Here is a 27,723-nt window from a genome sequence, read left to right as displayed (position 1 = left end):
GCTTCTTCCTCATAGCTGGCGTGTTGACTCACTGCCGAACAGCGGAACGGAGTAAATTTGTTAAAATACTGCAGTATCGTAGAAGCCTGGGGACAAGTCCAACTTCCTCTCCTCAGGTAAGAGAAGTGGTGAACAGGACGGCCAAATCCACTCTGCACCCAGGCAAACCTGTCCAGGCACTTGTGAGTCATTGCTTAACAGGATTCTGTTCGTTTGGAGTCCTCCAAGGGTTTAGGGTTTTTTTCTTTTCCTTTTTTTTTTTTTTTCCTTCTATTTCTTGGGGTTTTTCTTTAATCTTCTTGGTTTTAACATCCCACCTTGGCTGGAATGAAAACAAGATTAAGCGCTAGTTACAAGATGAAAACCAGCAACAAACCTGCGAGCAACGGCGTCAAAGCAGAGCTGTTACAGAAGGGATATTTTTATACAGGTTATCTGAAAAGCAAACAAACTCCAGCTGTGTTTTCTTGCTGCTGGCATTAATTGAAGCAAGAGGGCTGATTAACATCGTGGACTTGTATCTGCTGAAGATCTCTCTGCCGCGTCCCCCTGAATTTGACCGTTCACTATCAATTTGCTTTGCAGCCGATGCGCTCACGTACGCCCCTCCAGAGCAGTTGTGGCTCTTCAGTAACGCCCAGGACGTCTGATACTCGGTGGGTTTCTCCATAGGCTCACATCACGTGGTGTTCCTGTTCAGGACGGAGTAAAAGCCCCTTTTCCCACACCATGATCGGTGTTACATCCCAGCAGACCCCTTCCTCTCCAGTAAGCATCACGGGGCGCATCAGCAGCTCCACGTCAGGTTTGTACAACCATCGCAGCAACAACCCCAGCCCAAACCCACGACAAAATCTTGGCATGGATCAGGCTTTAGGGGAAATCAATGTTTAAACACCACTCGGGAGATACCTTTTTAAAGACAGAACCCCAAATCAACATAAAAACCTGGTCATTCTTGCCTTAAGTAGATTTAACAGTGCTAGACAGAGTGGTGGAGGCGATTACCTCCAGCAAGGGTGGTGATGAATATCTGGAGCAGAAACATCCTCAGGTGGGAAGGCTGGAGGTGGAGGAGAACATCCCTTTACAGCCTCCGATTTCAAATGAAACCCCTGTGTTTTCCTGCCTGAAAACACGCCCAGCTTGGCTATTTCTGCTTAGAGATCTTAGATCAGGGAGAAAGAGCAAAATGGGAGAAACGCTCACTGACAACTAAGATATATTTTAATTTTATATATATACGGTCTGATAATATCAGAGACGGCTCCTGCAGCTTGAATTCAGGAGTCAGCAAATTAGGGAGAGCAGAAGGAGTCTCCGGTGTTATTCATTAAGGTGTGATGGTAGTTATAAGTCTCATACATCGGTCCCAGAAAGAGATAGATATCTATATGAGCTGTGAAGGTATGGTCCATGTCAATGTGAAGAGTAAAACCCTACTGCACTTGCATTAAAGGCCTTGTTTCTTTTTTTTCTTGGCTTGGCTGATGAGAAGCAGCCCACCCGCTTTTTCACAAGTGGCCGACGTGTTTTCTGCAGTCGCCTGCGCTGCCCCAGATACCAGGCTGTGAGATTTCCCCTGGCAGAGCCCGGTTTGACAACGTCAATCTGTGGGTACGACTGGAGCAACACATTGTCAATTCGGGTGCCCGGAGGAAGGGATGATGCCCCACGTCCCCGGCTGAGCTGTTTCACTGATTAACTCACCCCCTCCCAGATAAAAACTGGCACGTAGCGATGCTGTGGCAGTGGGAGCCGTACCTGAAAGCACAGGGCTGCTTGTGCCTGGGGGTCACCCTGTTTTCCCCTGCTGATGGGGGGACGGGGTGAGCCAGTTAGGGCCGGCACGATGCTGGGTCCTGCACTTCGGCCACAACAACCCCATGCAGCGCTACAGGCTTGGGGAAGAGGGGCTGGAAAGCTGCCTGGCGGAAAAGGACCTGGGGGTGCTGGTCGACAGCCGGCTGAACATGAGCCGGCAGTGTGCCCAGGCGGCCAAGAAGGCCAATGGCATCCTGGCCTGTGTCAGAAATGGTGTGGCCAGCAGGAGGAGGGAAGTGATCGTGCCCCTGTACTCGGCCCTGGTGAGGCCGCACCTCGAATACTGTGTTCAGTTTTGGGCCCCTCACTCCAAGAAGGACGTCGAGGTGCTGGAGCGTGTCCAGAGAAGGGCAACGAGGCTGGTGAGGGGTCTGGAGAACAAGTCTGCTGAGGAGCGGCTGAGGGAACTGGGGCTGTTTAGCCTGGAGAAAAGGAGGCTGAGGGGAGACCTCATCGCTCTCTACAACCACCTGAAAGGAGGTTGTAGCGAGGTGGGGTCGGTCTCTTCTCCCAAGTAACAAGTGATAGGACGAGAGGAAATGGCCTCAAGTTGCGCCAGGGGAGGTTTAGATTGGACGTGAGGAAAAATGTCTTTACTGAAAGAGTGGTTAAACATTGGAACAGGCTGCCCAGGGAAGTGGTGGAGTCCCCATCCCTGGAGGTATTTAAAAGACGAGTAGATGAGGCGCTTAGGGACATGGTTTAGTGGGCATGGTGGTGTTGGGTCGACGGTTGGATTCAATGATCTTAGAGGTCTTTTCCAACCTTAATGATTCTATGATTCTATATCCTCGGGCAGTATGATTTCCCAGCCTCGTACGTGGTGATGGGTCTTTCTGTGCTATGTGACCACTGCTCGGTCTTTTTTTTCTCTCTTTTTCCCCTTTAAAAGACAGGAATGCCCATGTGAGACAGTGCCGTCCCCCTGGGAACCCCTCCAGCAACACCAGAGGCTCCCAAAGGATGCAGCACCCGGGTCAAGCATCCCAAGCCCGTCCCACCGGCCCCATGCAGCAGTGAATATCTCCTTCCACAGCCCAGACCGGCTGAGGTCCACTGAAAGCACCACGGAAGCCCCAGGGCTGGGTTTAGGCTGCAAACCTCTGCCTGGAGGAAACGAGAGGCTCCGCTGAGGATTTAAGGCAAAGCTAATCATTTTGTCTTCGCGTTCCCTTACCAAACGCTTCGCACAGTGCATTTGTTTTCTAATTAATACAGCCCTTTCTTTGCCACTGGCAAGTAAGTGAGATTACCTGAGTTATTAAAAAATAAGGAGGACCGTATAATTATCTAGCTGGCTGCTGTCCCCTATTGCTAGCCTGGGATATTAATTATTTTCCTGCTGATTCAGAGGGAAGGTAGCCAAGCTGTGAATCAGCCCTGCCACTTCTTGCAACACCTGTCTTTTTCCTCGATCTCCTCTCCAAATCCCAGCCAGGTCTGGCAGCGCTTCATTAATGAGATTAGGTGTAATTGCAGCACGAGCCAGTAGGGTTGCAGAGTTGGGAGAGAATTGGAGGAACTTCTCTTCCTTCCACATTGCAAAACAGAAAATGCTAGCTGTAAGCTGGATATATGTTTCTCCGAAAGACAGATTAACATTTGGGTTTTTGCAGGATCAGAGGGTTCCTGGTTCCTTCTCCGTTGCTCTGCCCATGGACTGCGTGATGCCATCTCCTTTACAAAAACCACCAAGAATCTGAAACACAAAAAGAGCCCCAATTCTCGACTTGCGTACACTGCCCAGCAGCCAAGACGTGCATCCTTCTGTGAGTGAAAGTAGATATGACACAGATTTAATGAGGCAACAGCTTCTTGGCAGCACCACAGGTCTGCTCAGAAACTGTATTGTTATTCATTTACTTGACTAATGCAGTTGTGTTGTGCAAAAGAAGGGGGGAAGCTATCTGGAGGGCTAAGTAAATGAAGCTTTAAAAAAAAAAAAAACAGCTAACTCAGCAGGGTTTGCTGAAGCTTAGGGGGGCCTTGGGCATATTGTAGTTTTGAGGTTGGTGGAGAAGCCTTCCCGGGAACCCTCTGAAGATTTAGGGGGCCTCATCACCATGTATGCAATGTCTGAGCCTGCACTGGCTACACAGAGCATTTAAAATTAAGTGTCACGTTCGCCTCAAGATTTCCGATTGAGACATCCCTGTTCTCTAAAACTTGGAAAAAGAGGAGAATCGAGGCACGCGAGATGCCGTCGCTGTCGTCATCATCTGTATTACTGGTGTGTGAGGGGAGTATTTGCACAACACAGATGGTCACCAGCAGTCTCATCAGCAGTGGTAGATAGTCGCTGCTTTTCCCAGTATATGATAAAAAGGTGTATCCAGAGCTCTTAAAACGATGGTTGAGTCCATTTCACAAACTGGCAGCAATGAGAAACTACTGTGTCAAAAGATCTCTCTGAAAAAAGTACATTTGGGAACATCTCCTTCTCCTACACGCTCATTTTGGCTACAGTACAGTATTTTCCCCTGAAATATAAACCTTGCAGAGGAGGAAGGGGCAGAAGCCAATCGCTAGACACCGCAAGAAAAGAGGATGATTTCTGAGCATGCATTGAGGGGCTGTGCCCAAGTCAAGGCTCTTGTGGACTCCCAAACACAGCAGCTGAATTACGGTTCAGGGGTTAGACGAGGATGCTGAGCAGTGCCTTGCTGCTGGGGTTTACGCGAAGAATTACATCGCTGTTGTTTTTTCCCACACCCTCAGCTCCACCTTTCCAGCCAGTCTGTACTGCAGCAAATAAATCTTGATATCGCTAATGGTTTTATGCTTGCCTAGTGTTTGAAGCTAAGCCCGGGTGAAGCTGAGATGTAGAGGTGACCTCTCTAATTAATACTCTGGCAACTTCCCCGAGCTCTGTAATCAGAGACAGTCTGGAAGCAGAGGTTGGAGTTGGCTTCCTCACCAAGTGCAGGAGTCAGCGCAAGTGCTGGAGTTGCTGCACGCTCATGTTGGGGTCAAGGTTAGGCTGATAAGCAATACGTAGAAGGAAATACCCTAGGAGCCTCCAGGACGTGTCCTAGAGATGTTGCTTGCTGAAGGAGAACAGGTCATGGAGTGAAAATACCTGCCTTGGTAACGGTGGGGAAACGTCCAGATGTCAAGTTCTCATGGGATGAGTGTGATGGAAACACGGGTGCGTGGTTCCTGGTGCAGGGGGTTGAAGGGACTGTTGGGACACATGGCCACCACGGCAAATTATCCTCAACCCCTCTGAAACCTCCGTTTCTTTGAAATGCAACGGGTGTGAGTGGCCCACCCACCAGTCCTGGTGGGTGTTGGAGGTAGCTCAGTCAGAAATATATTGCACAAAATGAGTAAATCCCTGGGTACATTTGTCCTTTCAGATCCACTGGCTACTCATCTTACTGTCTTGTCTTGCAGGGAATCACCTGAGTCATCTTTGGCCCTGTCTTCTTCTGGGAGCTTTGCTCTACATACGTGGTAGCAAGGATTTGGTCAAGGGTCTTCCCATGAGGTCCAACATTTGCCTGCTCCTCCTCCCCAGAGCCGGCCACTCCCAAAGCCAAGGAGGGCAGTCCAAAAGTGACATCTGAAGATCACCATCTGGAAGGACAAAGTCTCTTCTGACACAGGAACCAGGTGGTGTTTTGATGTATCTACACATTATAAATGGGCAGGATTTTTAGGCGACTGCGAAACGAAGAGAAACTCAAAACACAGCAGAGTTTTCTAAAATTTGCTTAGGAAAAGCGAATCCTGCCTTTCTGCGAGTCCTTCAGAAACACGCCACCGGTTTGCACAGTGAGCGTGACTGGAAGCAGAGGGAAGCTGTTATCAAGCAAAACTCAGTCTCTGTTACACCAGCGTAAATCCAAAGTCATTCCACCAATCCCAGCGTTGATTTAGGCTTGTGAAGCCACGATCAGAAGTTGTCCTAATACCACAACAAGCTGCTTACCTGCAAGAAGAGCTGTGTGGAAGAGCCTTGATGTGCGGCTCTGCCTTGCCCGGCTCTCTGTATGCTCTTGGGAGCTGCTGGAAACGGGAGCTTCAGATGTCTGTCTGCTGGCGGCTGAAGGCAGAGATGGTGACAGAGGGGAAAAAAAGCCCTGTAATTTTTTCGTCTCTGGGGTGAAGAAGAGAATCAGCAGGAAAATTGCCTAAAAAGCTCTTGGCAGGACAGTTTGGAGTCAGCGTTTTTTAGGGCGGCTTCTGACCCGTGATAAATAAAGAGCAGCTTGAGAGCACAGCGGTGCCATTTGCTCCTTTCCTTCCTCTCTGCCCCAGGGAACGTGGGATTGCTGGCAACCCGCTTGTTTTCCAAACCGTCTTGCTTCTCACTGTGGAAAACCCCATGGAAAAATCAAGGTCATCGACTGAACTCCTAACGCTGTCTGCTCCCAAGCAGAGGTGCATCCCTGCCAAAGCAGCTGAGCCCTGGTCCCCTCCAGCTGGGTGGTCATGGCTGAACGATGACCAAAGTCCTGGAGGGTTTGTGGCCAGGAGATGGTACTGACTTCCAGGCGTTCCAAGTGCTGCTTTTGCCGTGAGAAACCCTGGCAAGGTGGGAGCTCTTGGCCACCGCTTTTATCTGCTGATGTCTCAGGGCTTTGGCAGAGGGCAGCACCCGTAGGTTGTTACTACCCGACCCCCACCTGGTCCTGGCACCCCGTTGGGGTTTCAGGAAAGATCTTTCCAGTTGTGGAGGAACATAAGGGACGTGGTGCTGGGAGTTGCTATCTCCTTGTTTTCTGTATTAATCCAGCAAAAGGATGGATGGCAGGTGTACCATTGGCTGCTACTCAGTTCTCCCCTATTCCTAGATCCATCAGCTTATGTCTGGAAGCCTTGAAAATCTGAGGGTTTCTCTGCTCTGTTGGGAAGATGGGTTCAGGCTCTTTGAAAGCCCAGGAATTGAGGGGCCATGTCACAGTCGGCTCCTGGAGCCCAGAAGGAATTATGGTGGGTTAAGAGGGTGGGAAATGCTCACATCTGCATCCTCCAAGCTGCCCTTTAGGTGGTATCTCCCCGTTCTGCACGGCAGTTTAGCTGTTCAGCCGCCCGGCTGCAAACCCAGCTGGGGTTTAGCCAGGACGCTTGCCCCACCCTCATCTCCTTAAGTGCAGATCACCCCGAAGTGCTGCAGGGCTGGGCTGGCACGTTAGAGTTTAATATTGCAGCACATCCCCAGACAAGGCTTTGCAACACCATCTTTTTTTTCAGCGCTTGGGCATTTTCTTCTGAAGTCGCTTATTCGTAAGCAGGCGAGTACTCGTGTAGGAGAGCAGATCGATGCGGGGTAGGAAAGCTGTCAGAGTAAGCCCAGCTCTCCTCTAATTACGCACTGCTGCTCAGACAGCCGAGGGACTGGCGACTGGAGCCCCGTTTCCCACACTTGTGTCACCTGGTGTCACCCCCGAGGAGGAGGATTCAAGGAGGATTCGGGATAGAGGAGAAGAGTAAATGCTCAAGCAGCCCTGTGCTGCCAGAGCTTGATTTGTGATACCCGAGTTACCTTCTGTAGATATAATCACGGATAACCTTTCCTCTGCTGATTTACCTTGCTAGCTTTTCGGGGGAAGGCCAATCTCTCAGCATCTCTCTGGGCCACAGCTCTCACTCTGATCTCAGCTGCAACATCAACTCTCTCCTCCAGTATAAACCCTGATGTCATGTTCTCATTCCTCTTCAAGCAAGCTTCTTGCTGGTTGACTTTTGTCTTGCTTAATAGCAGCCGGACCGTTAAAGAGCTGCCTGATTTGTGACTGCACAGAAGTTAAGTGCTGATACAGACAATTAAGTGGAGAATTTAATGGTATGGATTTCCCAGCAGAGCTATCAATTAGCGCGAGCTGTTTGCCAGCCGGCCGTTGTGCGGATCACGGCGCGGGCGCATCCCGAACCGCGGCTGATGCGTTCGCCAGGGCAGCAAGGCAGAGGGTGGGTTTCAGCAGGGCTTATGATTTCCACCTCTCATTTTATGAAGAAATAGGGAAAAAATAGGCCTTTTGATGATGAAAGGTTATGATATGGGCCTTTGGATGGAAAGGTCTCTTCTGGCCAGATACTGCTGTCATTAAAGACCCGGCTGCCATGATCATGCTGCTCTCCTATGGAACATCATGCAGTAAGCTACAAGGTGTGGGTTTGTTGCCTCCTAGTGACTCTGGGTCCTACCTGCCCAGTTTAGTAACTGATTTTCCTACCTTAGCTGGTCCATGGTAGTGCATGGTGGAGCAGAATGCAAAGGGAGGAGATGCCTGATCTCAGGGAGCTCTTAAACTAGGAGAAAAAGGATATTGCAAGGTCTAATAGCTGTAGGAAGATGCTGGTGAAGTTCAAATGGGAAATGAAACACAAGTATTAACAGAAAGGATATGCAGCTACTGGACCATCTGCCGGGAGAGGTGGCAAAATCTCGGGCAAGGACCTGTCTGCATGAGCGACCAAGGTATCTCAGATGCCCTCTGAGACCTCCATCCCTGCTAAGCACCTCCCCAGCCGCTGCCCAAGCATCTTTGTGGAAGGAGCATCACCAAGTTCAGCCCCAAGATGGGACTTTGCAAGGGGGGACTCCCTGGCCCATGCCTCACAGGGCTCCACAGGGTCTCCATGAGCATCACAACGCTGCCTTTCAATAGCCTCAGCTTCTCCGTCGTGGTCAAGGACAGCAGTTTGGCTTCTCATCCAAGAGCTGCTTCTGCCAAAAACAAGAGGAGTTGCTATAATTTCCATTTTCGTTACCAACTGCTGGTCCTTTGGTCATGATGACCCCCATAAATAAAACAGCTAATTAACACCCTTCTCCTCCCACCAGTGATTGACTATGACCTTGAACGACTTTGCTTAATTTAACTTTCTCAACCAGCTATTTTTGACAGCGAATAATTTAACATCCTTGTGACCCCAGTCTTGTCTCTCTCCTGCCAACTGGCTCTGCAGTTTAAATGAACAGCAATAAATAAATACATATCTGCAGAGGGACCTAAATGACTCCCATTACTGGAGCATCTGAAGGCCTGCTTAAATAAATCAAGTGAGTAGGAGATTATGCTGCAATCATGTGGAGAGGGAAAGGAGAGAATACATTACTGGTATTCCAGAGGCTGCAAATGGGGCAAACAACTTTGTAAAATTCAGAAAAATGCTGCTTAATTCAGGTGCAGGTGGACCACCGGGGCAATCGTAGTGGGCTCATTTCTTGGTATCTTCTAAGAGTAGGAGAAGACTGCAACCTGGTGGGATCAACGGTGCTCAGATCGCTCTCACCAGGCAGCTCCTGCGTTGGGGATGGGGCCGCCAGAGGTTGCTCCCTGTATCTCCGCAGCATGAAAATGAGGATATGGGCACCAGCCGCCCACTTGCAGCCATTTTCTCACTTTTCTCCCCCAAACATGCGCTCGGAGGGGGAGAGCTGGTCTCATAGGAGCAGGGTTGGCAGGAGTGGGCAGTTCTCCACCTCCCACCACCCCGGACAGGCAGACCCCCACCTTGAACCACCCCAGGACCAAACCTCACCTTGGGGGTCCTCTGCATGAGCAAGAACAACGAATTATTCCCAGGAGGCAGGAAAACCTCACTAAGTCATCTGCTTCGAAATCCCAGAAGGAATAATGAAATCCCATTTCACTGGCTGCGATTTTCTTCTTCCACTTTGCCTTTTACCTTATTCCTACTTATTTTTGGGGTCCGGTTTTAAAGCGTTGCTATTTCTTCCTTCCCCCCCTGCACAGCCCTCGCGTCACCCCCGTCGCCGCGGCCTCATTTGCATCACGCTGAGGAGCAACGAAGCGTCGTTATAAATTGTATTTACATAATTTTCCTTCCCCCGCTGAGGCTGAAATCGAAAATGCAACTAAGTTAATCGGCAGGATCTGAGCCTGCGACGAGAGCGGGCTCGGGCTCCACGTCCCCGTGGGGAGATGGGAGCGGCTGGGGACCCACTCGCTGCCTTAATTCAGCGGAGGAGCTTTTCCCTAATGTTTTCCAGCCTGTTAACAAAATAAAAGCCAGGCTCCCGCTGCTGATGCGTCTCAAGGGTGAGCCCATTTTCTCTTGTTTTTCGTTTTTCCTTCCTCCTCTTTTTCATCCCTTTGTCTGGCGCTGCACAGCGTCACCCATCACCCCCGTGGGTGACAAACTCCTCCATGTGCCCCTCCGGTCCCCCCGTCCCCAGCAGCGAGATGCTCCCCTTGAGCAGCTTTGGGGTCAAATAGGTGAAACAGCGCGATAGGAATTTCCCTGCTTACCTCCATTGCTGTTAAAAGCAAGCCCACAACGGCTAAACTGGGCAGGAGGTGTCTGTGCTGGTGGGAGGAATGAGGGGTGATGATAAGAATTAATTAACGCTGATGGAGTGTCTCCCCATTTAAGCACATCGCAAATCAAAACGGGCTCTGCGCTCTCCCTGCCCTCCCAGGGAGCAGCAGCAGCAGCATCCATCCCTGCCCAAGCCTGCCAGGTAGCTGGGTTTAGGGCCGTTACCGATGATTTGGGGCTTGGGGTTGGAGACCCGTTTAGGGTCTACTCTTCCCCCTTACAAACCTTCAGAGACTGAGGGTTTGCCTTTTTTTTTTTTTTTTGTCTTTGCCTTTTGCTGTTGGAGTTTCCCACCGTGGTGGGGGTGACGGTTCAGCGCTGCACACGGCCGGGCTCAGGACCTAATACGGGGTCCTAAATACGGGGTCCCAAAACCCTGTGGCTTTTAGGGTTATTTTCCTAGGTGATTTTTTTGATGAGGGGAGAGAAAAGGGGTGCGTGAAACAGGACCCTTGCACTGACCTGGTTTTGAGCACAACTAGATCACAGCAGCCCTGAGATCCGTGAGGGAGAGGGGAAAACAAGCAAAGAGAAGGAAAACATTAGAAAATGGCTTTCGCTGCCAAAGAAAGCATTCGTGGAACTAGAGATTTTTGGCTTTCCTATTTCTTTAACTAATAATTGAATTAAAATAATTGTAACACAAATACTGCACGAATTGAGTAAGTAATGAAATTATCATAAAATTAACAGGAAAATACCAAGAACCTTAATATGAAAAGCCCAGCAGGGTTTCAGATAATAAGAAACTTGAGGAAATGGCTGGCCCTAGGGGAGGTCAATCACCCACATGATTCGTGGTGACCACGTACAGCTGCAGGTGACACCTGGGTGGGAACAGGAGCTCGTGCCAGGCCAACGCTGCTCCAGGCACGGCCCCCTTTCTAATTTTATCACCGAAATTTCACTGCATTACTGCAAACGTGGCAAGCAGACGTCTTTAAGCTTTCACGCTGTCACTGGCAGGCAGCAGCTAACCCTTAGCCTTGGTTTTTTGTTGTCTAAAAGGGTCTGATCGCCCATAATTTTGAATGTGAAATGTTTATTCCCATCATTTACAAATGTTTTCTTTATTGTTCTTCCCTTGCCATCTCTTTTTGGCCTAATTTACAACAAATCCTGAATACTGCCAATAAAGCTTGTGTGTCAAGTCAGAGCATCAGATCAGAGCTGCCCATGATACAGGGTCTGTAAAACCCCACCAGCTCCTTCCCGCTGTAGGGGATGCACTTTTGGGTGGGTCATGTTTATTTTTCCCCTCTTCATAGAATCATAGAATAGAATCATAGACTCATACAATAGTTTGGGTTGGAAGGGACCTCTAAAGCTCATCTAGTCCAACCCCCCTGCAATGAGCAGGGACATCTTCAACTAGATCAGGTTGCTCAGAGCCCTGTCCAACCTGACCTGGAATGTTTCCAGGGATGGGGCATCCACCACCTCTCTGGGCAACCTGGGCCAGTGTTTCACCACCCTCAGCGTAAAACATTTCTTCCTTAGATCTAGTCTGAATCTACCCCCCTTTAGTTTAAAGCCGTTCCCCCTTGTCCTGTCGCAACAGGCCCTGCTAAAAAGTCTGTCCCCATCTTTCCTGTAGGCCCCCTTTAAGTACTGATGGGCTGCAATAAGGTCTCCCCGGAGCCTTCTCTTCTCCAGGCTGAACAACCCCGACTCTCTCAGCCTTTCTCCATAGCAGAGCTGTTCCAGCCCCCTGATCATTTTTGGGACCCTCCTCTGGACCCGCTCCAACAGGTCCGTGTCTTTCTTATGCTGAGGGCTCCACAGCTGGACGCAGTGCTCCAGGGGGGGTCTCACCAGAGCAGAGCAGAGGGGCAGAATCCTCTCCCTCGACCTGCTGGCCACGCTGCTTTGGATGCAGCCCAGGATACGATTGGCCTTCTGGGCTGCGAGCGCACATTGCCGGCTCATGTCCAGCTTTTCACCCACCAGTACCCCCAAGTCCTTCTCGGCAGGGCTGCTCTCCATCCCTTCATCCCCCAGCCTGTAGTGATACCGGGGGTTGCCCCGACCCAGGGGCAGGACCTTGCACTTGGCCTTGTTCAACCTCATGAGGTTCACACGGGCCCACTTCTGGAGCTTGTCCAGGTCCCTCTGGATGGCATCCCGTCCCTCTGGCGTGTCGACCGCACCACTCAGCTTGGTGTCATCTGCAAATTTGCTGAGGGTGCACTCGATCCCACTGTCTGTGTCATTGATGACGATATTAAACAGTACCGGTCCCAATACGGACCCCTGCGGGACGCCACTCGTCACCAACCTCCATCTGGACATTGAGCCGTTGACCACTACCCTCTGGATGCGACCATCCAACCAATTCCTCACCCACCGGACAGTCCACCCATCAGATCCATACCTCTCCAGTTTAGAGAGCAGGATGTTGTGGGGGACCGTGTCAAAGGCCTTACAGAGGTCCAGACAGACGACACTTGTAGCCCTTCCCGTGTCCACTGCTGTAGTCACTCCATCAATGACTCCATATTCTTGTATGGAGTACTCAAAGAGCATTCCATACTCCTGAATGTGTATTTGCGGGCTGGGAATGTACATTTTCCACTGTGGGTGCACAGCCAGTCTGGCCACCTTGGCCCTGTCACCAGCCCCGTGGCAGCCATTGCATGTCCACCTCCATGGATGTGCAGGGGGGCCAAGCACCCGCCCAGCCTTTGAACTCCCTCTCCGGTGCCTCAGTTTCCCTCTTGCAAAACAGAAAAGGGGAGAAACTTTGGTCTTGGGCTGGAAAACGTCTCCTTCAACCCCAGTGATCCTGCCCCACATCATTCCTGACAGGGGGATGTCCCCTTTGCACCCAAATCCTGTGACCCCTGATGACTCTCCCCTGCACCCTCTATGAGTGATATCCTAACGTGCCTCGGCTGCCTGGTGCCTGGATGGCCCTGGTGTGCGGTGCCCAGCTGGTGCTGGTGCACTTGGCTCCAGTTCGCCCAGTTCCCAGTCCTGGCGCCGGGTCCCAGGCAGAGCCAGTGGGACCTTGTCCAAGTAGCCAGTGCCAGGGCGATGGTGGTCCAAGTGCCAGTGCCTGGGAGGTCCCAGTGGCTGCTGCCAGTGCCCAGGTGATCCAGGCGCCGGTCCCAGTTCCCCGCGCCCAGCTGGTGGTGCTGGTGCCCGGGCAGCCCCGGTTCCCCGTCCCAGTTCCCCATCTGGGTGGTGCCAGCCCCCCGTTCCCGGCGATGGGCCCATTTCCCAGATGATCCCAGGTCCTGGTGCCTGGGCAACGCCGGTCCCAAATCCCGGGTTCCAGCGGGGTTCCCAGTTCACCGGACCCCCCCCTCCCCGAGTCCCGGGCGAAGGTCCTGGACCGGCGCCGGCCGGTGCCGCTCCCGTTTCCCACTGCCGGGCGGTGCCAGCCCCAGTTCCCAGCGGTGGGGAGTGCCGATTCCCGATGCCTCTTCCCGTTCCCGCTGCCGCTTCCCGTTCCCCTTCCCGATCCCGGTCCCGCTCCCCGGCGCGGTCCCGGCGCAGGCGCGGCGGCGGCGGCCGCTGCCCGCCCCGTCGGGGCGGCGCTTGCGGGAGGCGAAGCGCTGCGGGCAGCGGCGCGCCCGGAGCGGCGGCACCGGCCACCGGCATCGGGCAACAGCATCGGCAAGGGGCAGGTAAGGCGAGCCCCGGCCCCGGGGAGGGGAGGGGAGGGGAAGGGGCGGCTTGTCCCTGCACCCCCCCCCCCCCCCCCCCCCGCTGCTGCTCCCTCCGCGGGGAGGCAGCTCCGCGTCCCGCCCGGGGGTCCGGCCTCCCCCTCGGGGGATGCTCAGGGCACCTGTGGCTTTGGGAATCGGGAGTAGCTGCATTGCGGGGTGGGGGGGTGTGTGGGTAAGATTATTTTGGGGCCAAAAAAGCCAAAAGCGGGCACCCGCCTACCTCCCCCGCGCTGTCTTGCGTGGAGCACGTTGCTGCCCTTGCCTTTAGCGAGCGCTGGCGTGAGGTCTAGTTTTTGGGGATGCTGGAAGGCGGGGTGCTCGGGGCCGGTGCATCTGAAAGTCGCGCCGTGCGCGGTTGAAACCCCGCAGTTGCTCCCAGTCCGGGTTGTTTCTGCTGGCGGAGCCAAGCTGGACAGAAACTTTCAGCAGCGAGGCCTCGCGGAGACCGGCGCCGGCTGGAGAGCAGGATTTCTGCGCCGGGAAGAAATCTTGAGGTTTCAGTATTGTTCTTTTTGTTCCATTTTTGGGGGACAAACCCAAGGGCTTTTAGTAAGTTGCACGGAAAGTTAAGGCGAGAGAGAGCTCCTGCCCCCGGGGCAGGCCAGGCTGCTGCTGGGGCGCAGGAGACGGATGTCTTTTCAGGTTTCCAGGCAGAGAGATGAATCTGGATTTCCCATATCCTGGGGGTGGGAGGCACCATCCCTTTCTCCCTTTCTTCCTGCCCTGAAAAATGTTATTTTGGACCTGAGAAACCAGCCTGGTGCTTTCCAGTGGAGGGTGTCCCATCAGAAGTGGCTCTGGTCCTCTGTCCCTCGCCTCCCACTCCGGTAGCTGCCAGGTGAGCTCGCCTAGCCCTGCAGATCCACCCACGTACGATGCCTGGGTTTATTACCAATTATTTATTACCAATTACCATTACGTTTCTGCCTGGATGCTGCGTTAGCTCTGAGCTTGGCGGGGGGCGCGGGCAGACGTGGCAAATGGAGATGAAAGCAGGGCTGTGAGCACGGTGGGTAGCGGAGGATGCTGTTAAATCCTCAGCTGCTTTTCTTGCTGCATCCAGCAAGGACCGTGCTGCAGACTTTCCCCAGGGCGCCTTTCATCTCCATCCACTCTCACATCTTAGGGGGCTCGGATCCCCCTCCCAGGCTCAGCCTGGCGTCCAGGTGTGCTGAACTGGTGTTATACTGGGGTGAGGGCAACACAGGGTCCCTGCAGCTGCATCTCCCACCCCACACTCTGCACGTGGGTGGCCCAAGGCAGATGCAGAGAGCCTGGCTAGCCATGCTGCTCGGGGTAGCAGTGAATTGAGGAGGGGCAAGCTTACGGATGCAGGCGAGAGCAGGTGTCACCTGTTGGGAGCATCCTTGGGGCTGCAAGAACCGGGAAGGGGGAAAAGCAGCAGAGGCAGGCATGGATGGAGGAGCTGGGGCCTGATCCGGGTGCTCACCGCTTAGATCCCGCGCAGTGCAATGTCTAGCTACAGTCACATCTGTCCTGCTGGTGCGATCCATTTCCCCCCTGCCCTTCCCAGGAACGTAGGCTGCCTCCTACTTATTTAAGTAATTCTTTAACGCGAATCGCCTGGGGCTCAGCTCCAGCCCATGAGCCAGTCAGCAGGGCTGTAAAACCCAAGAGGGGACTGATGGATGCTCTTTGAGAGACCCTCCACCCTTGGGAGCTGGATGTGAGGTCTAAATCCCCCCCGCAACGGGTGCGTGTGTACAAACGCTGCTGCGTGCGTGGGGGCTGGCTTGCTCAGTGTCTGGCGCTTGCCAGGAGCGGTGCGCCAGAATTGGTTGGGAAAAACTTTCTTGTTGGCAGCAGAGTTGAGGATCAAGGCGTTAGCGAAAGGCAAAGCAGGTTTTGAGGAAGGCAGCGGGGCTTGCTGTAGGAGGTCCTGCTCAGAACAGAAATCAAGCCCCTTTGTCATGTCCTAGGGACACCCGCTGTGACATGCAGAAGCAATAACCCTGTCCGCAAAGCGGTGACACATAAAAAAGGGGCAAAGTGACATGACCAAGGCACTCGGGAGGTTTGTGGCAGAGTCAAGTCCAACCCTGCTCTCTGCCACCAGCCCCCTGTCCTTGCCTGTTCTGGTAAGAAATGACTTAGTTTGGGATTTGACATGGCCACGAGCCCAGCAGAGCCCTGCGCCAGGGGAGGTTTAGATTGGACGTGAGGAAAAATGTCTTTACTGAAAGAGTGGTGAAACATTGGGACAGGCTGCCCAGGGAAGTGGTGGAGTCCCCATCCCTGGAGGTATTTAAAAGAGGTGTTGACATGGTGCTTAGGGACATGGTTTGGTGGGCATGGTGGTGTTGGTTCGATGGTTGGACTCGATGATCTTAGAGGTCTTTTCCAACCTCAATGATTCTATGATTCTATTCTATGATTCTAAAGTCCCTGCTCAGCTGCTGTCTCCCCCGCAGCGTTGTCTGTTCAAGGGAGCTCTTTCAGCTGGTGATGGATGCCCATGGAGAACTACTGTGGGCATCCTCAAGCCCCCGGGGTGGAGGGAGGTAGAAACCCAGGACTGTTACCAAAGGGGGCTGTGCTGAACCGACCTGTAGCTTTGCTGTCATTTTTAGGTAAAGGAGATGCTACGGGTCTCCTTTATCTGGACTTGACGGGGCTTTACACTCTTAGTGCATGTGGGGGTATGTCAGTGGAGAAGACTTCTGGGCAGGGGGGCTAGGGAAGGTGGCAGAGGGCACTGCTGGACAGATTAACCCCACGCAGGAGAGCTTAAATCTGCTTAAAGCCTTTAAGGGAAGATCTGAGCTCATTCTCATTTTTCACGCCAAGACTCGCCTGTGAAACCAAGCTGAGAGGCACCATCCGTACGGGGCGGGTGAGATGCTCGGCCAGAGGAATCCAGCTGACCTTGAGGATGAGTTGCAGGGTGTGGGGATGTCCCCTGAGATGTGTATCAGGCCATACAGTGAGGTGCTGTATGGCTGGGTTTTGTGCTGTGTTTGGAGGACGAATCACGTTGGGATGGCAGAGACTGGGGGTTCAGGGCTGGTTTGGTCCCTGGGTGCCTCTGGGAGGGTTGCAAAAAGGCGAAGGGGTGTTGGTGGGACGAGGGTATGGAAGAGTTAAGGTGGAAGGACCAGGCTCTGAGATCTGGTGCTTGAGAGGGATTAACTCAGCCTGGAGCAGGTGCAGGGAAACAGGGCTGTGAGGCTGATCAGAGGGATGGAGAGCTATTATACGGGAGGCTATAAAAGCCCAGCGCAACAAAGGCGGAGAGGAGATGTGCTTGCTGCCTATAAATACATCCAAGGGGTGAACACCAGGGAGGCAGAAGAGCTATTTAAACTGGAGGACAGTGTTGGTGTGGGGACAAATGGGTGTGAATTCATTCAGTTTAGCTTGGGAGGATTATCTAGAGGCTCTGCAACTGCATCTCATCGGAGGAGGGTAAGAGTGTTAATTAGGGCACATCACCTCTCCTCTAAAGTGCTCGACTGTGACATAAAGAGGATTTGGGGCTTGTCGAGGTAGGAGGCCAGGACTCTCTGTCCTGGTATCTCCTTCGGGAAGGGCTGTGTTAGCCGAGTGGGTCTCTCCACCAGACCAGACATGAAGCAGATGAAGCCCAGCCATGTCACTGAGATAATTTTTTGTCTTTGATTATGCCTCAAAAAAAAAAAAATCCAGCTCTCCCTTCCCTGGTTACAGCACAGATTAATAACAAAGCATCGATGCTTTAAGAAGGCTTTGGTTCTCATCCCAAGAAGAGATTTAGACAGCGCTTGTGCTGGGGTATGATGATACTAAGAACGGGTGCATCCTCTGAATCTGCTCACGCTTGTGCATTCATTACCAGATAATTTTGGCCGGTCCGGAGGTGCCAAGACCCCTCTCCTAACGCTTACTCCAAGCAGGGCAGCAGCAGGTTAATATAGAATCATAGAATCATGGAATCATTGAGGTTGGAAAAGACCTCTAAGATCATCGAGTCCAACTGTCGACCCAACACCACCACCCACTAAACCATGTCCCTAAGTGCCTCATCTACTCGTCTTTTAAATACCTCCAGGGATGGGGACTCCACCACTTCCCTGGGCAGCCTGTCCCAATGTTTCACCACTCTTTCAGTACAGAAATTTTTCCTCACATCCAATCTAAACCTCCCCTGGCACAACTTGAGGCCGTTTCCTCTCGTCCTATCGCTTGTTCCTTGGGAGAAGAGACCGACCCCACCTCGCTACAACCTCCTTTCAGGGAGTTGTAGAGAGCGATGAGGTCTCCCCTCAGCCTCCTTTTCTCCAGGCTAAACAACCCCAGTTCCCTCAGCCGCTCCTCATCAGACTTGTTCTCCAGACCCATTAGACTTGTTCTCCAGACCCATTCTGTGGACCCAATATATGGAGAATGAGAAGGAGGTAGCGGTGCGCTGAAGGCTGGGATCAGGCACTCTCCCTCCTCCTCCTCACTAGTCTCTAGAGGCGTCAAATCCTTTCTCTGCAGATCTCCAGAGGTGAAACCTCTTCCATACCTGCAGGAGGGTTTCAGCCCGTAGAGAGGCGTCCATCGTCCTTTGCTCATGCCGTGGTGTCGTGGGGCACACTCGAGTACCATTTATTTGCTGATGTCTTCATGCCTTCGCCTTCACCTGCTCTTCTGAGCTGCCTGTGGAGCAGAAAGGCCCAACGATGGGCTTGCGTTGACCTGCTTCGGGCCAGGCCGTGCTCCTCCATCTCCTGGCCCTGTGGGCAGCGTCGCGGATGGGGAATGAGGTGCGGCGATTACTCTGGCTCTGCTCACTTCCAGCTGATTACCCAGGGAGAAAGGGTCAGGCTCTGGGTGGTGCAGAAAATGGACGCGGACCCATTGGCTTCACGGGGGCTGCTTTTTTTACCAGTCGAGTGTCTGCCTGGCTGCAACATTAACTCTTCCCCTGCTCTTAGCTCTCCCCTTCGCACCATGGAGCCTCTTCATCCATAGGTTATTCCTGCTAAATTGGCTTACACTGTAGGAGAGACCCCCATTCTGGTGCCTCAGTATAGGGGTAACTTCTTGAGGTCATGGTGGAAATAGGAATGGTTGCCGTTGAGTTTTTCACCCCCTCTGGGAAAAAATCCTTTCTGCTCCACACTCTGGGACCGGGGAGGCTTCAGCAGCTTTTGCCTTTCTGCACGATGCATTAGTTTTCAGTCAATATTGCAGATCTTCATGCTTTGGGGATCCTCCTGCGCTGGAGACGTGACAGATGAAACCCCTGCAAAGCCGTGCTGGGAGCCCGCGGGGTTTGCAGCATGTAGGTCAGAGAACCGGCTCCTTTGGGCCTGATCCAGCCCTTCAGAGGGGGCTGGACTGAGCTCCTCACCCCCCGCCTTGCTTGCGCATCCCGTAGGCAGCTTTCATGTGCTCTAGGGGGTATGTCCCAATTCAATAATGTTTTGATGGATTTTATCTTAAAATACTCTTCTGGCACAGAAGAGCGCTCCCTGCCCCTTGGTTTGCCCTTGTGCAAAAATGACCAGTTTTAGTCCTCCCACCGTCCATCCGAGCATCATCTCTGCTCTCTCGTGTCCTGCGATTTCAATCGGTCGTGAACATAGGTTAAGGGGAGAGGGGACTGTAAAGCATCCCAACCACCGTAACGCTGGGAGGCTGGAAAACCTTAATGGGGAGCTCTGAAACGATACGTGGCAGAGGGTTTCTTCTCCCCACCGTGCAGGTACCTCCTTAGCTTATCGGGCAAATTGTCTCCCTGGCTGGCTGGAGCTCATCCTCGGACGAGGGAGGCTGCAGCCCTGTTTTATTGCTTCGAGGTTTATCCTGTAATCTGGCCATAACTAATCAAATATGACTGCAGCAGCCCAGGGCAAGGCTACACTTTCACCGTCAGGGAAAAGGACACGTAATACTGCTTTCTACGGAGTTACAGCATGACAGGCAGCAGCTCTCTCAGCTCACCGGGTGAAAAGGGCAAGGCTCCAGCTCTGCTCCTGGCCTTCCCTTAAACCAAGATGCTTTTCCCCTCACTGTGTTTTTGTTGTCGTTGCTGGTTTTTTGTTATATCTCCAGATAATTCATACAGTGAACTCCTTGGGTGAAAAAACACATCCCTCCCTTGCGGCGAGCACCCTCCGTCCCAGCTTACGTTGCATTTCTACTTGTTTGAGGTTCCCTGGCTCACGGGTGCAGGATGCAGATGGCTCTGGTTGACTCCATCCCTTCCCAGCCCGTCCTGAGTTGTTCCACCATTGCCCCCAGTCCCCTTATAAAGAAGAAGGAAGCACGCCTGTCTGTTGCTCAGACTTTGGGGCTGGTTTGTTTAATTTTTTGCAAGCCACACCCTGGTAAGCAAGAGCTTCCTACAAAGTATTTGCACGCTTGCTGCTCCGAAAGCCTTGCGGAGCTGGTCCTACCAGTTGTCTGAGCATGTATAAATACTCTTCAGGCTTGCTCCGGGACGATTAAGGAAGGTGATTTCTCTGCCGAGCAAAGGGAAGTCTTGCATTGGTAAAAGACGCAGCTGCAAAGTCTGCTTTTGCAAGGAGCCAGGCCACCCACTGCTGCATGGATATTGGATGGGGATGGTGTCCGTTGGCTGCTTGCCCGGCGAGTCTTGCCTTCGGCTGCCTGGCATGTCTTCATGCAGGAGAGCAGTGATTTACTGCGTCTAACGCGGGGCTGTGGCCGGGGCTGCAGCAGGTTTCTATCCCACGTCATGGGGTACGTCTTGTACGTACCCTGTGACTTGCTGCTCCAGCTCAGGGCTGCTGCAGCATGACGTCTAAAGAGATATGGAGCAAGGACTTCCAGCAGGATACCTGCTGGGAAGGAGGCAGGGGCTTAATCCCCATCCCAGAGCCCTGTGCTCAGCCCATGCTCTCCCGCTTGCCGTTAACTGTGTGGTAATAACGTGCCCTGAGCCACCTCCTGCAGACAAGCCGGTGACCACTCCAGCTTCGGGCAGAGTTTCCAGACAGACATCGGAGCGGTGACAGATATTTTTGCTGGGATGAGAGCAGGGGTGATGGATCCTGCTGCCGCGCCCGGCAGCAGGAGCAAGCACCAGCCCTGCTGGGCTACAGCAGAGCAAGAGGTCTTCAAAAGAGGAGAAATCCTCACCTGGAAAAAACCTTTTGACCGGGGTGGACGGCTGTTTTTTATCCTGTCTGTGTAGGGACCCTCCTGATGATGCTGCCTGTAATCCCAGCCTCTGGGGGGGGATGTCCCTTAGGGGCAGCCCTAGGAGGGTGAGTGCCACAGGGCAGTGGATCCTCTCAGAGGAGCGAGGATGCCGGTGCTGGGGAAGATTATGGAGCGGTTCATCTTGAGGGCGCTCACAAGGCATGAGCAGGACAACCAGGGGATCAGGCCCAGCCAGCACGGATTCATGAGAGGCAGGTCCTGCTTGACCAACCTGATCTCCTTCTATGACCAGGTGACCCGCCGAGTGGATGAGGGAAAGGCTGTGGATGTGGTCTACCTGGACTTCAGCAAGGCCTTTGACACCGTCTCCCACAGCATTCTCCTGGAGAAGCTGGTGGCTCACGGCTTAGACAGGTGGACTCTGCGCTGGGTCAAAAACTGGCTGGACGGCCGGGCCCAGAGAGTTGTGGTGAATGGAGTTACATCCAGTTGGCGGCCGGTCACGAGCGGTGTTCCCCAGGGCTCAGTTTTGGGGCCGGTCTTGTTCAATATCTTTATCAATGATCTGGATGAGGGGATCGAGTGCACCCTCAGTCAGTTTGCAGACGACACCAAGTTGGGCGGGAGTGTTGATCTGCTCGAGGGTAGGAAGGCTCTGCAGAGGGACCTGGACAGGCTGGATCCATGGGCCGAGGCCAACTGTATGAGGTTCAACAAGGCCAAGTGCCGGGTCCTGCACTTCGGCCACAACAACCCCATGCAGCGCTACAGGCTTGGGGAAGAGTGGCTGGAAAGCTGCCCGGTGGAAAAGGACCTGGGGGTGCTGGTCGACAGCCGGCTGAACATGAGCCGGCAGTGTGCCCAGGCGGCCAAGAAGGCCAATGGCATCCTGGCCTGTATCAGAAATGGTGTGGCCAGCAGGAGTAGGGAAGTGATGGTGCCCCTGTACTCGGCCCTGGTGAGGCCGCACCTCGAATACTGTGTTCAGTTTTGGGCCCCTCACTCCAAGAAGGACGTTGAGGTGCTGGAGCGTGTCCAGAGAAGGGCAACGAGGCTGGTGAGGGGTCTGGAGAACAAGTCTGCTGAGGAGCGGCTGAGGGAACTGGGGTTGTTTAGCCTGGAGAAAAGGAGGCTGAGGGGAGACCTCATCGCTCTCTACAACCACCTGAAAGGAGGTTGTAGCGAGGTGGGGTCGGTCTCTTCTCCCAAGTAACAAGCGATAGGACGAGAGGAAACGGCCTCAAGTTGTGCCAGGGGAATTTTAGATTGGATGTGAGGAAAAATGTCTTTACTGAAAGAGTGGTGAAACATTGGACCAGGCTGCCCAGGGAAGTGGTGGAGTCCCCATCCCTGGAGGTATTTAAAAGACGTGTAGATGAGGCGCTTAGGGACATGGTTTAGTGGGCATGGTGGTGTTGGGTTGACGGTTGGACTCGATGATCTTAGAGGTCTTTTCCAACCTCAATGATTCTATGTTTCTATGATTTTGGATTTTGCCCCCCAACATGAGGTTGGAGTTGCAGCAATGAGGAGCAGGGTTTTGGTCTCACTGTTTGTGCTTGTGGCTTGGTGATGGGTTAGTTTGACCCAGGCAGCCTGCCCAAGGGCACAGCTCGGGGTGTTAAGGAAGGGCTAGCAAAGGGCAGGGTCTTCTTCTGGGTTACCACAGGAAGGGCCCCAGAGGACCATGCGGAGCCCCATGGGTGCAGAGGTCCTATCTTGCCCTCTGGATCGCATGGAGCAGGATGACATGGGGATGCATCACATCCCGATGGCTGACCCTGTTACGGAAGTGCTGGGAAGCAAAAGCAAAGAAGGATGGGTGCTGCACCAGATCATGACCCCCTACCAAAGGGCATGTTGTGTTGGTGCATGGAGACCTCCTGAGCTTTCTGGAGGTCACTGTCCCTTGTGAAATAGATCAGGCCCTCCCTGAGTATTTCTGCTGTGCACGAAGAGCTGAAAGCATCTCCACGGCAGGAGATAATCCGTCCCTACCCCAGCAAACAGTGCAGTGCCGCGGTGCGTGTCAGCCACAGTACGTAGCAGCAGCTCTTGTGGTGCTGGTTGGCTTTGGTCATCCAGCTGTAGGTCCTGAACCAGCTGTGGCCCATGGGAGGTGTCCATCCAACCTCCTGCTACTTGACAGGGATGCTTGATAGGGAGATGAGACTGAATGGAGGTAACCTGCGGTGCTCAGCATCGTGACCTGTATCTGTCTCCCTGGGGGAGGAAAGCTGGTGTCTAGTCCCTGCCTGGTAAAAGGCTGCAGCCTTTCAGCTCCAAGGGCAGTGTGGCAAACTCTTGCCTCTATATTAGAGAAGAGCAGCGCTGCTGAAATGGAGGAATAAGGGGAAAAAGTTGGCTGGGAGGGTGGGGGAGTTGCAGCATCCAAGGCAGAAACATGACTTGGAGAGCTCAAACCAGGACAGCGGGAACTTATGTTCAGACCTTTCAGCTTGCAAGAGCCAGGTGGATCCAGTAACAAAAGATTTCTAATAAGCCTCACAAATTCGAGGCGGTTCAACCTACCTGAGAGAGGCTTCCCTCTTCAAAAGCACCAGCAACTTGAGCTGCTGCAGGCCTTTAAGTACGACTTTTGTACTCGTGGTGCTTTAGAAGAGTCACAGAAAGAAAAGCTTATGAAAGACAGGGAGGGAAAAAGAGGTAAAATCAAAAAATGGCATACCTTGCTGGCCCAGCCTGAAGGTTTTGCAGGCAAGGGGAATGCTCTTCTGACGTCAGGCAGCACCTACGCGTGGTCTGGATATTTGCTGTTGTGGCTATGGGATTTATAGGACATGGGGCTCAGGAAGGGGCTGGCGAGGGGGTTAAGAGCCTATGAAAGGGGAAAACTGAAAATGGAGGTACCAGGTTGGAGGAGGACAAGGAGCAGAGTGCCTCGGCGCTTTTATTCAGGTCTAGGTCAGGCAAAGAGAAAATACTAAAACTGTTCATTAGCCAAAGCTGGGAGATGTTGTCTTGGCAGAGGTTTGAGTCCTGACTTGAGGCCAGGAGCTGTAGGGTTGGGACAAAGCCTGGGGTGTGGAGCCTGATGTTAGAGGCAGCGGGGAGCCCTTGTTGGCTGAAATTGCAGGTGACGTTTGGGTCCCGCTTGGTCTGAACTGGAGCAGGTCAAGGGACACATTTCTGATATGGGCAGGGGTCTCTCAGGAGGAGACCTGAAAGACTCGGTTGTATCTCCAGGCCTCCAAGGGGACAGAGTTTTGGGCTCTGCCTGCACCAAGGGGTGAAGGTGAGGGAGAGAGAAGAAACCCGTAGCCCTGGGGACGGTGTTGGTGTTATGACGTGATCGGGGCTGAAGCTGCAGGAGGGACGCTTTGCATCAGCCGGAGGGACAAACAGCACAGCTAGTCTGGGAGGGACGATCTTGTAGGATCCAGCTGCCTCGATTCAGTCTCCTGCAGAGTAGCTGCAGCCCCGTTATCTCTTCTGCTCCTTGGGCACGCGTCTCCGCGTCTTTTGAAGTTCAATTGCTTTAATTATCCGAGAGGCTGCAGAAGCTATTGAAGGCAGAGCATTTGCATGGAGACGTGCTGCATTTTATCTGTGCTAACGACGAGTTTTCTGAACGAATTTTCCAGTTACCCAAACCTCTTAACAAAGCATCTCTGTGACCCATAATGCCCAAGAAAAAGGCTCTCTAGGCTACCTCAGGCAATGCCCTGTGACTCTTCTGTCCTTCCCTCTAGCCACGTCACAGAGGTGCAGGTCTGTCTTTAGACCATAATGTTTTTGCCCAGCTGGCAAGAAAACCAGTGTGAGTGCATTGATGTGGTGCAAGGCTTCCAGTGGAGTCAGTGTGACCGGATTTAAAAGGAGCTGGTCCAGACATTCAATTAGAAGCCCTGAATAAATAATAGAAATACACGTTCATTCCACTCCTACAAAGACAGCACCCTTTTGTTTTCTTTTTTTTTTTAACCAATGGTGATCAAAATGGATGCTGAGAAGGGCACAGCGCTCCTGTAACCTCGTGGGGTGGGTGGTCTGTGTTCAACGCGATGCACGCGTGGGGTGACAGACATCTTGGGATAACCAAGGGCCACGTGGCCGGACGACCACAGATGGAGGTGGCTTGATTCTGCATGCGTGACTCTGCTCTTCCTAGGCTGTATTGCTCCGATGCCTGAAAACCTGCTCTGTGTGAGCAATGCCATGTCTGAACCTAGACCTTGCTAGGTGAGACCAGCCCCACGCCCCCGTGCTACTCCATCCCGGTTTGGGCCGCTGTATGTAAACCTGGGGGAGCCCTGGAGAAGATTCCTGCCATCAGCAAGGTTTTTTTGGGAAGCCCCAGGGCTCCTGAGCGAGTTCGGGAGTGCTTCGTTGTTGCCGGTGCTCTGTGCTGCTCCTTGCAATTATTAACCAGGGTCAAGGATGGAGTGCTGGGGCGTGGAGGGTTAGCGAAGCGATGGCTGACTCCAGGGGCTGGGCATCGGCACAGCCCATTAATTCACCTTTCAGTCCTTGTTCTGCAACCTCGGCTGATCTACAAGGGGTTTTTAACTCTGCTGTGGCCTGGGGAACAAGCCCGATGTAACTCGTGTCTGCCGCGGTAAGGCTGGCTCAGGGCTTGAACAGCCCCTGGGGATGTGTTGGGGGGTAGCCAGAACTGAGCTTCTGTGTTCTCCCCAAACCATGAGTGGGTTGGGATGAGCTGGACCCAGAGTGGTGAATATCTTCAGCTCCTGTCTGCTTCCCTAGGCCAAGGCTGGCAGCCTGGTGGCACGTTAGCCTCCTTCTTCCCACTGCTTTTGGGTTTGTCCTTCTGCCATCTCCTTTTGTTTTTCTTCCACCCCTGTCCCTGCTAGTCCCGCGTCTCTCCAGCCTCCTGCATTTGCCAGTCCAGTGGGGGATGCTGCCACCAGCTTTGCTTTGAGCCTGTCTCTCCTGCCCGTGCCAGGATGCCTTCAGACGTGTGTCCTGGTCCCATCTGACCTTAACGTCTGTGTTGAGCAGAAGGGCCAGTCTGGCTGGTGCCACAAACGCATTTTGTGTGCAGTGCTCTTACCAGGCAGGGTTATTAGGGTGTTTACGGTGCAGGGCAGCCCTTTCTTCCTGCAGCTCCGACATCCACTCTGTTTGCAAACAGTGACTCATATCTGCAAGGAATGAGGAACTCCGGAGGCCAAAGGCGTCCGGGGTGTGAGTTACCCAATCGAAAGGGAGCTCCTGGCCATCACACCCAGCTGGCTCCTTTAGGAGACAGAAATCCTGGGATGCCTAGACCCTCCCGTTAACCCCAGCCTTCCCAGGAAAAAACAGATTGAACGCTGCACCGCCATGCAAACCCATCAGTCCCTTCTCAGCGTGAGGCTTGTCGGGGTCTGCTCATGGGTGCGAGGTGCCGGTGCACTGGGTGGTGACTGATGCCCCCATCAGTTGCAAACCTCTGAGCTTTGGGTTTGCTTTTTCCTTGCCGGTGGTGTTTGCCTGGTGCTCACGTGGCCCTGTGCCTTGGGGGAGAGCAGAAGGAGCAGGAGACTCGCACTGGCCAGCTGTGTTTCTCCCTGCACCGTCTTGTTGCCGTTAAGCAACAACGGAGCAATGTTCTGGAGGAAAAAAAAGCAGAGGAAATAAACCAAGCGTGATAAAAATGACCGTGCATTGCTGGAACCAGCCTCCAAATGTGACATCTTCTCTTCGGTTGATTTTGTGCCGATGTTGCCAGCCAGGCTTGCTTTGGTGATACAGTCACTTGCACTAGTTTTCTTCTAGGATGAGTGACCCTGGCCCCTTCCCTGGCTGTGCTGCAAATGCACTTTTTGATGAAAGATTACTTTTTTCCCTTGAGGTTTTTGCAGTAATAGCCAGCTGTTAGACAGCACCTTCCTCTGTAGGTCTCGGAGTGCTTTGCAGAAGGGACCAGGATCCCTGCAGATGGAGAGCGATGCTGTTTCCCACTCCATAGAGGAGGAGGTATCATCAGGGGAGCATCTGCCACACTTACGTGCTCGCAAAAAGCCGTATCGATACAGCGGGTTTACTCACTCATAACAAACAGCCCTTAATCCCATCAGGACTTTTTTGAGACTAAATCCACTAGATCGAGTTCCTGAGGGGGGGGAACTGTGTGCACGCGCACCAGATTAACCCTCTGGCTGAAAGGTGCTGTGTTCAGGTGTCTGGATTCAGACCCCAGCTGTGCTGCAGCAAATCACTGACAAAAATCAGAGCTTGATATAAATATGATTAAGAGTAAAAACGGTTGTTTCACCTTTAGCCTAGTGGAGTTTTTAGTTCTTAGATGAGAACAGAGATGCCACCGGATGAAGGAAAGAGATAAAAGCCAGAAAGGGACATTCAATCTTCCATTTTTCAACAGTTTTGTTTCAGCAAGTAACCACTGTAAATGCTCAGTAATTTGCATTCTGGCTAAAGCAGCTACTCTGGAAAGACGTCCAACTCTGTTCAGAAACGTCTGGAGATGAACTACCTATGACTTCCCACAGGAATTAGCTCCCCTGGTTAACCGCAGCCAATTTGAGAAGAAATGTTGTCTTGTTTTCTAATTTTCATCAGTATGGCTTCACCTTCCAGTCCTTGCGGACGTTGCTAATGCAGGATGCTAGACGGTCCTGCTGGCTCCGGGCCGTGCCACTTCAAGTCCAAAGCAAAGCTACGGTAGATGCACAGCTGGGAGCAGGAAAGGGCTTTGGGAATGCAGCTCAGACCTGCTGTGGACCACGCGCTGCTGGTCCTGGTGGCCTTTCAATGGGACTGTCACTTTGCTGCCCGTGACTTGAGGCTTTTTTGTTCATAAAGATGTTGGCTAAGAGGCGTGGAGCAC

The 27,723-nt window shown here is 52.9% G+C and overlaps 1 protein-coding gene across 1 annotated transcript in view; it reads left to right on the top strand.

Annotated features, from left to right (window-relative positions):
- The first annotated feature begins 13,692 nt into the window (after nucleotides 1-13,692).
- Nucleotides 13,693-27,723, top strand: part of CAPN5 (calpain 5) — a 62,550-nt gene continuing 48,519 nt past the window's right edge. Inside the window, exon 1 of the mRNA XM_076328472.1 lies at nucleotides 13,693-13,751. The gene's annotated coding sequence lies outside the window, so the exon portion shown is untranslated. The remainder of the gene's footprint in view (nucleotides 13,752-27,723) is intronic.

The sequence above is a fragment of the Aptenodytes patagonicus genome, chromosome 1 (assembly GCF_965638725.1).
Source record: "Aptenodytes patagonicus chromosome 1, bAptPat1.pri.cur, whole genome shotgun sequence".
Classification (NCBI taxonomy): Eukaryota; Metazoa; Chordata; class Aves; order Sphenisciformes; family Spheniscidae; genus Aptenodytes; species Aptenodytes patagonicus.
This window is presented reverse-complemented; position numbering and strand designations above follow the sequence as displayed.